Genomic DNA, 16,217 nt, shown 5'->3' on the forward strand with positions numbered 1-16,217 from the left:
ATGGATGGTTAGAGAAAGTGTGGTACATTGATGTTATGGAATGCCCTCATGTCATTAAAATTAATAGGCAGGAGGGGTAACAAAGAAATGGGGGCCAAGGCAGAGCCAGAAAGAGCCAGGATGCAGCGGCGATGACCATAGAAGGAAAAGCCACTGAGGGTTAATGGACAGAGGATGGCAATGGGAACAGAGAGGGACAGAAAGGGCACGAGCGTATTATCTATCATTATTATTAATATGAAAGGCCCCTATCTAAATGGTGACCATGGAGTCAGAAAGATCCAGGACCAAGCCCTGCCTCTGACATGTCCTGGTAGTGGGATCACAACCAAATCACTAAAGCTCTCTGGGCCTCAGTTTCCTCATCTATAAAAGAAGGGGCTGGAGTCCCTTTCAGCTCCAAATCTAGGCTGCCTTTAAGATCTGTCCCTTAGGTCAGATTGGCAACATGTCTGTAACTTAGACTCTTAGCGAAAGGTTCAAGGCATCTGCCCAAGGGCATATGGGCAGTGAGTTTCCCTACCCCAATAAAACTGTAGGTCGGCACAAAAGTATTATTACTAATAACAATGGTAACAACGATAATAAGCCGCTCTTACTATAGTGTTTTAAATCTGAAAAGTGCTTCACATACATCACAATTGAGGCTTCCATATTAAGGTAGGTAAAAAAGCTTTATTTTCCCCATTTTACAGATGAGGAAATTGAGGCTGAAAGAGGTCTGAGTAACATTTTATGGATTGAAATTAATTGAAATATAAATAGTTACCAAGCAAGTTTAGTGAGTTGTATTGATTGTTGTTTGATATTAAGTATCATTTTGTCTAAAAAGGGAGGGGTGAACATTTTGAGAAGGCATGTTAAGGTTTATTGGCACAGGGAAGGAACTTGACATGGGGCCAAAGGCCCTGATTGTTTTCTATCTAGCCTGGCCTGACACAGTTGCTCAGAACTGAAAGGGGATCCTGGGTCCCAAGGATCACAGATTTAAAGCTGTAAGACACCTAAGAGAGGCCGTTAAGTCCAATTTCCCTCATTTTACAGATGAGGAAACTGAGGCCCAGAGAAGAAGGAAGAGACTTGCCTAAGGTGACACACAGGGAACTAGCTGGACCCCATTCTTAATGTACTTTCTGTGACACCTTCCTGCCTAGCGGCAGTAGCATCTTGGACCACCAGACATACATGTTCCCAGCTCCCAACTGGCTGGTGGGGAAGAGGGGTGAGCTGCTGGCAGAGCTGGGGGATGCTAGTGCCTCCCCTCAACCTGTGGGAGGAGTCCCCAGCCCTTCGCGCTGGGCCTCAGTCTCGGCCCTGAGGGCTCTGCCCAGTCCTCCTGCGTAGCACTAAAAAGACCCCTATATTATGGAACGACTTCTCCACATATGACACCCAGATATGAAATGGCACCCTGGCAAGCCCCTGGGACTGGAGTCAGAAGCCTGACTCTACCACTCTCTGTGTGCCCTTAGACAAGGCACTTCCCCTCTCGAGGCCTCAGTTTCCCCCTCTCTAAGACAGGGAGGTTGGACTAGATGCGCCCCCCCTCCCCCACACACACTGCAGTAGTTTCAGTGGGATTAAGGTCTGGGAATCTAATTAGGGCATGACTGTCACACCTAGGCCAGTATGGAATGGGAGGGGCTGGGGTGGAGCCACAGATGACTCAGTGGGCAGAGGAGCCAAACCCAAAGGACCCCCTCTCTTAGCCCCAAATTCTTCTACCTCCCTTGGCTCCGGGCCTACAAGTGGTGGGAGCCATGCTCTGATTAGCAGAGAGGCCTGTTAAGAATAACAGCTAGTATTTCTACAACACTTTCAGGACTGCAAAGCACATTCCAAATGTTATTTTGTTTGTGCTTCACAACCACCCTGGGATGGAGGTGCTATTACCACCCCCATTTTACAGAAGAGGAAAGTAAGGCAGACAGGTTAAGTGATTTGTTGCCCAGAACCACACAGACAATGAGTGTCTGAAGTCACATTTGAACTCAGATCTTCCTGACTTCAAGTCCACTATGCCATCTAGCTACTTAGGCCTGCATTTTCAAGTCTTAATCCTGAAGTGTCAGAAAAACACAGCCCTGCCCTGCCTCCCCTCCCTGGCCAGAGGGTCAGGAGAGCACTGGAGTCAGCTGGCTCTCTGAGGCCTAGGACAGCCGCAGCCTGGGTGTGGATGGAAGGAAGACACTCTGCTTAAGGAATCCTTTCATTGGAACCTTTCCCCATTTGTAAAACCAAAGCTGGGTGAGCTATTTCTCTAGGAAGAAGTGCCCCCTCCTCCTGCTCTGGGTCAGTCCTGGGGGGATCAAGGAGCAAACATGACGTTGGTGCCATCTAACACCAGCTTCCTGGGTGTCTTTGCTGCTGAAACCAGGAGCTGGATTTTCAAGTCTGGCCTCTAAAGTCTCAATCTGAGTGGTGAGAGGCCTCTGAGGCCAGCCAGTCCAACCTGTATTTGAATAACTGCTCCCAGGTGATGACAAGCAACTTTATAAGAATAGTGAGAGCTAGCATTTATTTATTTTTTTGTTTCCTTTCTAATAATACATACTTCATACTGTGTACTTAAAAACATTATTCTGAGATAATAGCTAATATTTATATGGTGCCTACTATGTGCCAGGCACTGTGCTCATTAGAATTATTATCTTATTTGATCCTCATAATAACCCTTGGAGGTAGGTGCTATTATGATCCCCATTTTACAGATAAGGAAACTGAGGCAGAGGTTGTGACTTGGCCAGGGTCACACAACTAGTAAGCATCTGAAGCTAGATATGAATTCAGGTTCTCCTCATTCCAGGCCTAGTGTTCTATATTCACAAAGTAAATATATACTGGCATATTCCCCCCTGTGAGATAACTCATTACGGTGCACTTTTCCCCCCTACCTAGCTGGAATAGGCCTCTTGCCTTCATTCTTCCTAGTTCACTGTATGCTTCAGCCTGAGGTTCTTGCATAGGCCAGTTGGTCTATGGACATTTGGAACCCAGAACTCCAGTGCATTGCCCCAGGTGTCAGGCAGGACTTCTGAGTACCTCCCAGAAAATGGGGTGGCAGGTATAGGTGAAGAGAAGGCTCTAGTGCTTAAATTCCACCAAGAATACACGCTCTGCAAGGGCAAGGCCTGCCTTCGTATCCCCGCATCTAACAGTGCCGGCACATCAGAGGTGCTTAATAACATTAACTATACATTTTATGAAGACAGGAAACAGACCTTATTGAAACTTGGTTTTCCTCCAATACAGTAGGTAGTGCACATTGCACAGCAGGTCCTCAATGAATGCTTTTTCATGGGTTGAAAGACAATGAGATAGGCCATTGGAAGGAAGCTCCTGTGCACATCCTCCACCTCAGCGCTACCCAGGGAACACAAAGAGCAGCCACTATCTTCTCTGGAAACGGTCTCTTGCCAGCCTTTTTGGTACCTGGCCACCAGTTCCTCACGCCATAGAGAACTGTCCCTTGTAAGAGCCAACCAGAGTTGGGTGGCTGCTGTTTTCACCCTGGGGGTTCCTGTGCCTCATTCTCCGTGACATCCCTCCCAAGCTCCAGCCCCCCGGCAGGTGGCCCTTTCCTTGTGGCCACCTTCATGCTGCCAAGGTGGCGACGGGGAAGGTGCTCCTGGGAGGCAGGGCTGGATGCCAATATCTGGGCAGTCACCCTAACCCCCTCTCCCAACACACATACAGCCTGGGCAGAAGCGCCAAGGGGATGCTTATCTCTGAGCCATGCCCGTGCACAATCCCAGACCAATTAGGCAGAATACTTAATCTACACTAACTTGGGCATCAGTTTTAGAAGTCATAGAATGTTGGTAGCTGGAAGTACTCTTCTAGGCCCACATCCTTTGACAAACAGGGGAAACCAAGGCTCAGGAAGAATGGCCTTGTCCAAGATCACACTGAGTTAATATAGGAGTCTCTTGACTAACAGGCTAGAGTCCTTTCCCCTGTTCCATCCCAAAGTTCCACAGGGTTGGGAGGGTGAAGGGAATTCCAACTTTACAGAGAGGAGAGGGGATAAGGAAGAAAGTGTGGAGACTGGGCATCATAATCATAACAATAATAGTAATAAATTTTATGTGCCACTTTAAGATTTGCAAAATACTTAACATATTGATTCTTATAACAATCCTGGGAGGTAGGTGGTATTATTAGCCCCATTTTACAGATTAAGAAACTGAGGCTGAGAGAATTTAAGTGACATGCCCAGGGTCACAAATGTCTCAGGCAGGATTCAAACTCAGGTCTTCCTGACTCCAAATCCAGCACTCTAACCCTTATGGCACCTAGCTCCCTCCTGGACCCTGTGCAAAGGCTGGCTTCCCAGGGCACGTTTATAGGGGACCCAGAGCTGGAAGGGGCCTTAGAGGTTATCTAGTCCAGCCTCCATTTTACAAAAGGGGACACTGAGATAAAGGGATATGGCCATAGTAGCCTATCTGAGCCTGACCTCAAGTCCTTTGGCCCCAAATATAGCACTCCTTCCCCTGAACCACACTCTCTGCCTTCTTTTTTTGTGGCCTGATGTTAGGAATGATTCCAGACAGATCATGAGGCAGAGACTCAAGATTAGGAGCTGGAAGGGGTTCTAGAGGGCTAGCTGGGGAAACTGAGACCCAGAGAAGGGAAGGAACTTACCCAGGGTTACCCACTGACTTCAATGGAGAGCCAGGTCTAGCTCCTAATCTTCCGTCTCCCAGACTGCTTCATTTTCTGCTATGTGTCACTGCTCCCCACAAACCAGGTTGCCACCAAGAATCGAGTCCACAGTTAGATGCCAGGTCCTGTGCCCCGGCCCAATGGATCTCTGGTGCCTGACAGATGCTCTTGGAGTGTGAGAGACATGAAGGGGCCCCACCGAGACTTCCCCACCCTACTGCTTCTTTATGTTCGAGGCTGGAAAGCTGGCCCAGGCTAGGAATTCAGCTCCCTTTCATCAAGGCTTGCCCTGCCTCCCTCTTCCCCAAGTAGATAAGAGCACAGCCAGCTTTGTTGGAGCCAAGGCTGAGCTAGGGCCAGCCCAAAGCTTTCTGATTAGTGAGTGAGAAGAGAAGCCCATGCTGGAGCCCCGAGTTGAGGGGCTGCATGCTCCACACCTCCTCCTTCCTCACAAGGGGCCCATCCTGCATGTTCTTCCTCCCCAAAGTCATTCCAGCTTCTCCTGTCTGTCTATAGATAACACAGAGTACCAATACCAGCACCACCAGCAGCACCACCAGCACCCTTGTACTGCTCTACCCAGAGTCTTTGCTCTTTAGACCTCCTGAGGTCATCCCACAAGATTCACAATATCAAGTCCTACTCAGAGTCTTGGGCTCTCGGAAGGGCTTCCTGGGGCCTGAGTCACACAGGCCAACAAAGCACGGTCAGACCAAGCACAAAAAAAAATTCTTCTCTCTCTTCAAGAATGAGTGAGGATACAGATGACAATAGCCAGGAAAGGAGCCAATTGATTGAGTCTAAAAGTCAGGCTATTTCATCATTGTTGAATGATAATTATAGGAACAGAGGTGTAGAATGGGGCCCTTTTAGCTCCTCCCACCCCTCTCCCTGGGGCAGAGGCCCAGAGAAGTTCACTGACTTGCTCAAAGTCGCACAGGTATCAAAAGAGGCATAGTCAGAATTTGAACTCGGTCATCTGACTCCAATCTCAGAATTCCTCCCACTAGACCATGCTACTAGAATACATCCTAAGGCTCTCATGTTAAAATAGGACTAGACCCGTGAGATCATTTTGTCTAATCCCCTAGCTTTATAGATGGGGAAGTTGAGGCTCAGAGACATGAGGGGACTTACTTAGGGTCACACAGCAAGTGAGTGGTAGAGCTAGGACTAGAGCCTAGATCTCCTAGCTTCCCCCCTCATCTGTCTCCTGATCCCACCCCCTGCCAGGGGCTAGATGCTTAGCCAGTCTTACCTGCTAATGCTCTCGTGTCTCTGTTGGGGTCCAGAGGTCTGACTGCCACTCTGAAAGTGACAGAATCTTCTGGGTTCTGCTGGCTCTCTCCAAAGAAAGAGCTAGCTTGGGGCTGGGTCCTCAGGGTCAGATGGGATAGTTTCCTGCCTGAACAGAGAGAAAGAAGACACTCAGGAGAGTGGAACTGTCTGGGAGCAGAAGGTTGGGTGCGTTGTGCCCTTCAGGGGAATAAACAGGTTTCTCTTCACACACACACACACACACACACACACACACACACACACACACACACACGCACACACACGCATGCACATACAACACCTCATCTGCCTGCTCTACTGCCCTCCCTCTGGCCCCAGCCATCTCCTTTCCCTGGCCCCCATCCTCCTCTCTTCTCTCCTGGAGGAGGGATTTACTCCCTTTCCATTCCCCAGGCAGGGGGCAGCAGCATGCCAGGCTCTCTCCCATGCCAGCCCCTCTCAGAGCGACCCCAGCTGCTGATCAGAGCCCCAGAGGCTTGTTTGAAAAGTCCACCTTGTGGGGCCAGGTCCCTTTTCTGCTCACCTCTCCATCACCCAGGGGGTGGGGGCAGAGTGGACCCTTCAGACCAGGGCCCTTCCTGGTTCGGGGCCAGGAGCTCTGAAAGCAGCCCCGAAAAGGAGATGCATGACCCCCCACCCAACCCCTGAGCTCATTTACCTGGTCTCACTTTGAGCCTGAGACTTCCACAAGTACTTTTCTAAGCCTGCCCTAGCTGAAAAGTCTTGTTAGTGGGCCCATTTTACAGATGGAGAGCTTAGGCCTAGGGCAGAAGGCCACTAGAAGTCCTTTTTTGGTAGAGAAAGAGACACTTCCTTTCCTCTTGAGATGGGGAGAGGGGTATTTCTCCACTCTCTGCCAGTGGGTATCTGGAAAGGAAATTGGATTGCACTGAGCAGCGAGGGGAAATAACTTGCCTAGGGGCACATGGGACCTAAATAGTAGTGCTGGGATTTAAACCCTCCTCCTCTGACTTCTCATTCCCCTGCATTAGAAGGGTTTGGGCTCTAAGGCTCCTAAAGGCCTGGGGCCCCTAAACGCTACTGAACAATCATGCTGGATTCTGAGGTTCCTTCCAGTAGCAGGGTGTGGTAGGGAGAGAGCCAGCCTTGAAGTCAGGAAGACCTGAGTGTAAGGCCTGCCTCTGGCACATGGTGGCACCTCTCTCTAAGACCAGAAGTTGGAGAGCAGGTGGTGATGTGCATGGGCAAAGGAAGCCCTCTAGACCACTGAAATCCCAGGTCTGGTCTCTGGTAGCATGAAAGAGATGGCCTACACAGAGAGATGTCTACTTCTCCACCTGGGCCTGCTTACAACCTGCTGGGATCTGTTTCTACCTGAATTTGACACCACTGGATTAGATGGTCTCTGAGGGGCCTTTTGGATCTATGATCCCCTCCCCTGCCCCCGGAAACCCATGCTTCTGTAATCATGTGGGGGCCCAGGAAATGGCAGCTGATGATTTCTGTTTATCAGTCATGGAAGGGTCCAGGCCCCAGGGACCCAGATGGCCCTGTAGCTTCCCTACGTACTTCCCCAGGAATGCCATCAAGTATGGTGAAAAGAACACTGAATGGAAGACTAGAAGATCTGGGTTGGAGCAAGGACCCCCACTATGTGAATCAATTTCTCAGAGCTTCGGTTCTCTCCTAGAGGCAATCAATCACTAGGCATGTATTTTCATGCCTACCATGGACCAGGCATTGGATTCAGGGCAAAGGACCCTCGAGATCATCTAGCCCAATCTCTTCATTGTACAGATGAGAAAACTGAGGCCCAGAAAGAGGAAGGGACTTGGTCAAACCTGACTTTCCCGAGGCAGTAAGTGGCAGAGCTGGGTTTGGGACCTAGAGTTTCCTTTTCACTTTAACATTTCCTGAGAGAGCAATGGCAAGTCACTTGACCTGAGCCTCAGTTTCCTGTTCTGTAAAAATGACATACTAAAAATCCCCAAGTACTCTTCTCACAAGGTTCCTGGTGAGAGTCAAGTGAGAGAATGTATGCAAAGAGGTTTGCAATGCCCATGTTATCTACTCGCTGCAAACACTGGGATGCCCTGGTACAACTCTAAGGACTTCAGATAGGGGTGCAGTGCCTGCTGGTCAGACTGAGGCAAGTGGACAAGTGGGCAAAGTGTGGAGAGTGGCTGCTTTCCAGAATTTTGTTTCTTTTTTTTCTGTACCAAGAAAAACAGAATGGGCCTCACAAGCTGGGCTGTTTCTGAGCACTCAGGGCAGTGCCACCCCCCCCCCTCCACACACAAGCAGTTTCTGATGAAGAGATTATCTCTGCTCTGGGGAACAGAATAATTCTCATGTGCCAACTGGGGAGCTTCCCAGGCTGAGGAGGCGGAAGGTGAGTGGGGCTGGGAGTAGTGCTGGGTCGGGTCCTGGGGAGGGGTGGAGGAAGCAGTTGGATGCCCAATGGGCCTGGGCCTGGGCCTGGGATCCATGGCTAGACCTCCAACTCTTGCTTTGGGCTAGAAGCAAGGCAGGGCCTGGGGCCACAGTGGGGGGGGGGACGGGGGGGGGGCTGATGTGGAGCCCAAGGTCGATGGGGAATGGGGGGAGGGGTCAGATTTCAGGCAAGACACTCTAGCCTTCTGTGGGAAAAGCTTGGGAGGTAAAATTGTTGTTTGTTTCTGGTCTGGACCTTGGATTGCATTGGTATAGGGAACTCCTGGTATGAAAAATTCCTTCTGCTAATGCAGATCAGCAATTCAGTGTGTAACTTTATAGTTTTAGACAGTTTCCTAGGGGGCACATAGGGATTAAGTGACTTGCCAAGGGTCACAGAGCTAGAATTCAATGAGCCGGAACTTAAATCTAGGTCTTCCTGACTCCAAGGCTGGCCCTCTATCCAGCCTCTGTATTTATGCCATACTGACTTTCTGACATTTTAATGTGTCTGTGTGTATATATAACACACACACATACACACACACACACACACACACACAACACACACACACACACACAACCCACCCTACTCTCTCATAAAATTGTAGAGCACTGGAAGGCTGGAAGATCCCTTACAGGGTAGGTAACCCTAGAAGGCTGGCAAACTGCCCTGGGGAGCTGCCTGCGTGGGATAGGGTATTGGCCTTTCTGCCCCCTCTAGTGGCCACTCCTGAGTTCCACAGCTCTTCGTGAGTTCTGGGGCCCTTGCAGGGAATTCGGACTAACCCCAATCCCAATCCTGTGAGCCATCGTCATATAGGAGGGAGCCAGGCATAGGACTGAGAGCTGGTAGTACAGAGAACTACCTTGAACAGTAGCTAGAGCATCACGCTTGGAGTCAGGAGAGAATACTCTGAGTTCAAATCCTATCTGGGACACTTACCACCTGTGTCCATGGGCCAATCACTGAAAGTCAGAGCTGGAAGGAATCCTTGGAGACGATCGATCTAGTCCAATTGATACTAGGACAAAAAGCTCTCTATAATCAGCCCCAAGAAACCTTTGAGAGAGCTTGAAGCTCTCTCTCTTTTGGAGGATGGGGTGGGGAATAGAGTAAGGGAATTTTTATTTTTTAACTAACAAGCATTTATTTTATGGGCAGCATGCTTCATCATTGGTCTCCTGGACTCATGGCTGGTCACTGCATTAATCAGAGTCCTCAAGTTTTTCAAAGTTGTTAAGTCTTTAAAACGTTGTTGGTATTATAGAAATTCTCCTGGATCTGCATCAGTTTATACTTCCCAGGTTTCTCTAAAACTAGTTGCTTCATCATTTTTTACAGCACAATAGTAATAGTTATAGCTAGCATTCCTATAAACGCTTTTAGAGCTTTGCAAAGCTCTTCACAAATATGATCTCATTTTATCATCCTGAGACATAGATGTTATTATCCTCATTTTACAGATGAGGAGACTGAGGTAGATCAGTTACTTGCCTAGGGTCACAGAGCTACTAAGTGTCTGACACTGGAGATAAAGTCTGAGCTTCCTGGCTCCAGTTCTAGCTCTTTATCCACCAGGCCCCCAGCTGCCTTGGAATACAACTATATTCTATTCATTTATCATAATTTGTTCACTTATTCCCCAATTGATGGACACCCCTTTTTAGTTTCCAGTTCTTTGCCACCACAAAAAGGGGTACTATAAATATTTGTGAACATTTGTGTTCTTTTCCTCTTTCATCTTTTTGGGGTATAGGGTTAGTAAATATACTACTGGGTCAAAGGTAATGCAGTTTAGTGACTTTTTAAATGCATTCTTCCATATTGTTCTCCAGAATGGCTGCACTGATTAATAGCCCCTAACAGGGCACTAATATACATTTTTCCCACAGTCCTTCCAACATTTGTCATTTTACTTTTTTGTTATTCTTTGCCAATGTCATGGGTGTGAAACAGAATGGTTTAAATTTATATTTCTTTAAAAAAAATTTTTTTAGGCAACTGGGGTTAAGTGACTTGCCCAGAGTCACACAGCTAGTAAGCATCAAGTGTTCGGTCTAAGGATGGATTTGAACTCAGGTCCTCCTGACTCCAAGCCCTGTGTTCTATCCACTGAGCCACCTAGCTGCCCCTAAATTTATATTTCTCTAATTAGTAGTGATTCGAAACATTTTTTCATAAGTCTGCTGATAGCTTGGATTTCACTGAAAACTGTACGTGTATTTTATAGTCTCTTATCAGTTGGGTAATTATTTAACTTAATAAATGCTTTATTAATTTATTCATCATTCTTGTTTTTATAAATTTGAATCAGTTCCTTATAGATCTTGGAAATGGGATCTTAGCCAGAGGAACTTTCTACAAATTTTTTTTTTGGTTAACCTTATCCCTTCTAATTTTAGCTGTACTAGTTTTATTTGTTCAAAACCTTTTTAATTTTATGTAACCAAAACTGTCCACTTTACCCTCTGTGATCCTCTCTATCCATTGTTTGGTTGTGAATCTCCTCTCTCTGTATATCTAAAAGGTAATTTCTTTCTTATTCTTTTATGTGACCTTTTACATCTAAGCCATGAATCCATTCTGAGTTTATCTTGGTATATACCATGTGAGTTATTGGTCTATACCTAATTTCTACCAGACTGCTTGCCCGTTTTCCCAAGTTTTTGTTTACCTCATCTGTTCCACTGATCAACCTACTTTTTAACCAGTATCCTTGAAGGTGAGGAGAAACCCACTATCTCCTAAGGCAGTCCCACTTTTGGTTTATAGATCACAGCTTCAGAGCTGGAAGGGACCCAAGGGCCCACGTAACCCAAGCCTCTCTCATTTTACAGATGAAGAAACTAAGGCCCAAGGGGAGATTAAATGACTCGCCCAAATTTGTACCCAGGTACTCTGATGGGAGGGCATACCGATGACAGAAAGATAATGAGAGCAAGCTCAAGGGGTTAGAGAGGGGAGAGAAGTGTAGAGAGAGAAGTTAATAGAGGCATAGAACAAAGAATGACGCAGCACACAGCGCGAACGAGCGAGCGAAAGAGGTGAAAGGAGCGCGGGGTGGGGGGGGGAACATGGAGGTGGAGGGGGCACAAAAGCTAAGAGATCACGGCAAAGACGCAGGGGAGGAGCAAGAGCAAGAAACGAGGACCGCAGGATGGGCGGGAGCAAGGAGAGAAGATGGCGGAAGGGGAGGGGCCAAACGCCGAGATTGCGGAGCCCAATGCGGAGATTGCGGACGAGGCGGGGCTAAAAGCGTAGGTTTGCGGAGAAGGGGCTAAACGCGGAGGTCGTGCGTGTGAGGAGGTGGGAGGTACGTAGGGTTGCAGAAGGGTCTAAGCGCAGAAGCGGAAGGGGCGGGAGCAAAGAGCGGAAGGTGGAGGAAGGGGCGGGGCCAAGCACGGAACTGAGGTTGCGGAAGGGGAAGATCGAGTGAAAGGGAGGCGGGTGAAGTGGCAGAATATAGAGGACGCAAGAAGGAGGGGCTAGAAGGAATAGAAAAATGGGGAAGGGTCTAGAAATGAGGGAGAATAGCAGGGAAGGCAGAGGGAAAAGAGAGAGACAGAAGGGCGGGGCCCGGAGCGCTCGGGAGGGGCTCGGAAGAGAGCTAGAGGGGTGGGGCTCGGAAGGGAGCGCCAGAGTAGGTGCACAGTCACAGTTAACGTATTTTGATACAGTGGCTAGCATTCAACTAAACACACAGGGTTAATTAATGAGGCTCAAAGGAGCTCCAGACAGTCTTCATTCCTGCCAGTCAGCAGCCAGCAAATAATAAAGGAAAACTTAACAGTAACAATAAAAATGCGTTATTTTATATATAGATATTTATATAATGGTTTCATAATCATTTTGCTCAGTAGTCCGACCCAAGAAACTGCCATTCGGCTATTCCAAGCTTGCCCAGTACCTCATGGCCCCCTGAGAGGGCATTGCCCCCCTCCACTTCTTTCTCCATTTCCTCCTCCCTCAGGCTTTCCCCATTTTCTTCTCCGTTTTCCTCAGGAGAAAACGGCCAGTCCAAAGCAAGCCGATGGGCCTGTTTTGTTCCAGTCCCTGACACAGCCAAATCTAAGACCAAGCCTCAAAGCCAGTTCCTGCCTTGGACTGCCAATAAAATTCCTGCCCAACAGCCAAGATGGCTCCCATAGTGGTTAACAGTGCTCAGCAGGGGGGCCAAGGGCTCTACCAAAGGCCTCCATTGTCCAATGCCCCTAATTATTTTTTTTGTCACAGAAGTGACTAGGTCGTAGAATTGGGCCGACCAGGATTCTGAACAAACACAGGAAAAGCAATTCTAATAAAATCAAAGAGAAAAAAGCTGTGCTGCCATTCTTGTAGCAATGTACTGATTTACAAAGCACTACTCAATCTCATTTCATTTTCACAACTCTGAAGGAACTTAAGATAGTATCACTATGACTACTTCACAGGTTAGGAAATTGAGCAGTATAATAACTAAATGAGCTAAAGAGAGAGGATTCAATCCCAGAACTCTCCTCCCTTTAAGTCCATTGCCCTTTCTATTGTTTTAATACCTTTGCTTAGGGCCAAAGCAGGAAAATAAAAACGAGAAGTGGTCTAGAAATGGGCCTTGATATTTGGGAAGCTTTTGAAAAACATCCACGTGTTCCAAGGCAGACGATTAAACCCCCAATAAAGAAGTTACCCAACTAAGGGTCCACAAGGTTGGCCCCAAGGTACACGGAGAACTGGAAAGCCCACATGAAGCGCTCCATCTAGCCAAAGAGAGAGGCACTCTAAAGTATGTTATCACTGACCTGAAACGAGAGTCCAACTCGGAGACAGCAGAAGAAGGTCGCTGCAGTCAACCCAGCCAAGTGAGACTGGTTGAGGCGCAAGGTGGGTACTGCCAGTTATATTGCCTGGCATGAAAGGGAGTTGTCAGCAGATCTGCCCCCTCGGGCTCAACATCTACCAATAATATTGTAGCCTGAGGCTTAGATACAAAGGGGACCCAATCATCGATGGAGTCCCTCTTTTTTTTGAGCATCCAATCAGAACTGGGGGTACAGGGAAACTTAGTTTCAAATCCCATCAAGCCTGAGGGGTTGACTGACATTCTTTCTGGACTAGTAGAAACTTGGTTTCAAATCAGTGACCTAGTGTAACCAATTGTTGTTTCTGGACAAAAGCAAGCGGGTCCTGGAGATTATCGACTCCAACTCCCTCATTTTGTAGATAGGGACACAGGAACAACATAGAAACTAATGTTGGCCAAGGCCACCAAAAGATGTATTTTTTTTTATTACATCTGAGACGCAGTGCTGGGATTTTAACCCAGTTTCTGTGTCTTCCAAGGTCACTTTGCCCCTGCATCATAAATTGGAACCTCAAGAATTCCCACTTAGAATTAGCTAGTTACTTCAAAAGTCAATTTAGCAGGTAGAAGTGTAGAAAAAATGGGTGCTAGAAACCCTCTGGCATGTCTTAGACATTGTGTTCACTTGCCCCAAACTTTTTTCAGTAGTCTTTCCACAATTTCATATTTCTGTAATGCTTTAAGGTCTACCCTTCTCTCACTAAGGCTCTCTGCCAGTACTTCATTGTGCTATGGAGCTAAGTTCTAAACGCCAAGACTAAGCCTAAAAGGTCTCCAAGCATGGCCCTAGTAATTGACTCTGGGCTTGCTGTCTAGAGACCTAGAAAACATCCCAAAACAAAGACAATGGTTGACATTTTCAGAGCACATTACAGTTTCTAAAGCACTTTGCATCAGTTGCCTCTCATTTGGTCCTTCCAGAGGCACTGCACTGTAGGAGAGCCATTATTATTTTCATTGTCTCTATTTTACAGATGACACCACTGAGGTACAGATCACTTAAGTGACATGTAAAATTACACTGCAGAATAAGAGTAGTGCCAAGATTCAAATTCTGTTCTTTTGACTGAAGTCCACTGTAAACCTGAGTTCTTCTCCTCCTGACTTTTTTTAATCCATGTCAAATCCCTGGCTACTAAGTCAGGCAGGGCCTTTCACAGAGGGATTGGGATCTGTGTCAGTGGAGGTCAGATATCAGATTTAGGCTATTTAAAATTTTCAAAACATCTTCCTCACAACACCCAATCCTCTGAGGTAGGTTAGTATTATTGATAGTTATTCTTATTAATATTATTCAGATGAGTAAATGAGGCTGAGATTAAAAACTTGCCCATGATAACACAGTTAGTGGATGTCCAAGGCATTCTGGATCAAATAGAATCATGTATGAAAAAGAACCTGGCAAGTAACCAAGGACAGAAAGGTTAGGCTAGGACTTTCCAAGGGGTCTGCCCTATCAGCAGGGCAATGGTGACTGTGTAAGGAAGAACATGGTCTTGAGTTTGCTCTGGTCTCCCACCTCCAACCACAATAGAATCTAAATTAATGGGGTGTGAGTGAGAGAGAGGTTGACTCAGGCACCCAGACAGAGTCTGTCCTCATCCTATAGGGTTTCTTAATCCTGGCTGTCATGGACCTTCTTGGCAGTCTGGTGAAGTTTTTGGACCCCTCCTCAGAATCATGTGTTTAAATGAAGAAAAAATAAAATACATAGTACTACAAAGGAAATCAAAGGTTAGTAAAATGAAAGTTTTTTTTTTCATATGAGTTCAGAGACTTGGACAAATTAATTAACCCTGCTATAGAAGGAGCCTATATTCCTGAAGGGGTAATAACATAGTCTTCTAAGGGGCCAGGACTGTTAGACTTTTTATTGTTTTCAGTTATCATAAATGTATTTCCTTTCCCTCCCAACATCCACTCTACTGAAGAAAAAAAGGAAACCAAACACTTGTAAGAAATATGCATAGTCAAGAAGAAATAAATTCCCAATTTATCCATGTCTCCCTCTTCATATTGAGCCTATCACCTTCCTGTTCGGAGGTGGGCAGCCTGCTTCATCACTGGTCCCTCTGGAATTTGTCCCTGCAAACAATAATCAAAGTTTTCAAGTCTTTTCAAAGTTGCCAGTCTTTACAAATGTTGCTGATGTTGCATAACATTGTATACAATGTTCTCCTAGCTCTGCTCCCTTTACTCTCTTATCAATTCATACAGATCTCAGCTTTCTCTGAAACTATCCTTTTTGTCATTTATGATACAATAGTATTCCATTCTGTTCATTTACCATAACTTATTCAGCCATTTCCCAATTGATGGGAACCCTCTGTTTTCAGTTCCTTGCCACTACAAAAAGAGCTGCTATAAACGTTTTTGTACGTATGCGTTCTTTGGCTCTTTTAAGCAAAAAGAAATTTCTTTAGGATATAGGCCTCATGGCAGCATCACTGGGTTAAAGGGTGTGCACATTTTAGGAATTTTTTTGTGGCATCATTCTAAGTCACTTTCTAGAACAGTTGGACCAATTTGCAACATCACCAGCAATAGTGCATTAATGTACCTGTCTTCCTTCAGCTTTCCAAAATTTGTCATTTTCCTTTTTTTTTTGTCATCTTTGCCAATCTGATGGGTGTTAAGTGGAACCCCAGAGTTGTTTTAATTTGCACTTCTCTAATTATTTGGGATTTGGAATATTTTTTCATGTGGCTCTTTATAGGTCAGATTTCTTCTTTTAAAGTATGCCTATTCAAATCCTTTGACGATTTGTCAATTGGGAACAGCTCTTATTCTTATAAATTTTTATTGGTTTCACTATGTATCTTAGAAATGAGACCTTTATCAGAAAAAAATTTCCCCCAGTTACCTGTTTCCCTTCTAATGCATTGGTTTTGTTTGTGTAAAACCTTTTGAATTGTATGTAACCAAATTTTCCATTTTATCTTTTGTGATCCTCTCTATCCCTTGTTTGGTCAACTCTTCCCCATTCATAGATCTGAAAGGTAATTTGTTTCC

General features: G+C 46.3%; 1 protein-coding gene across 4 annotated transcripts in view; it reads right to left on the reverse strand.

Annotated features, from left to right (window-relative positions):
• Positions 1-13,240, reverse strand: part of ZNF185 (zinc finger protein 185 with LIM domain) — a 58,476-nt gene extending 45,236 nt beyond the window's left edge. For 3 of the 4 annotated variants that reach the window (XM_020975078.2, XM_020975080.2, XM_020975076.2), the window contains exons 1-2: positions 13,144-13,240; positions 5,927-6,073 (exon numbers count right to left, since the gene is read on the reverse strand). The gene's annotated coding sequence lies outside the window, so the exon portion shown is untranslated. Of the gene's footprint in view, positions 1-4,647; positions 4,888-5,926; positions 6,074-13,143 lie in introns of those variants that run through there. The other variant, XM_020975077.2, reaches the window with a different exon arrangement.
• Between the last annotated feature and the right edge of the window lie 2,977 nt (positions 13,241-16,217).

Source organism: Phascolarctos cinereus, unplaced genomic scaffold (genome assembly GCF_003287225.1).
Source record: "Phascolarctos cinereus isolate Bilbo 61053 unplaced genomic scaffold, phaCin_HiC Scaffold_8;HRSCAF=390, whole genome shotgun sequence".
Lineage (NCBI taxonomy): Eukaryota > Metazoa > Chordata > Mammalia > Diprotodontia > Phascolarctidae > Phascolarctos > Phascolarctos cinereus.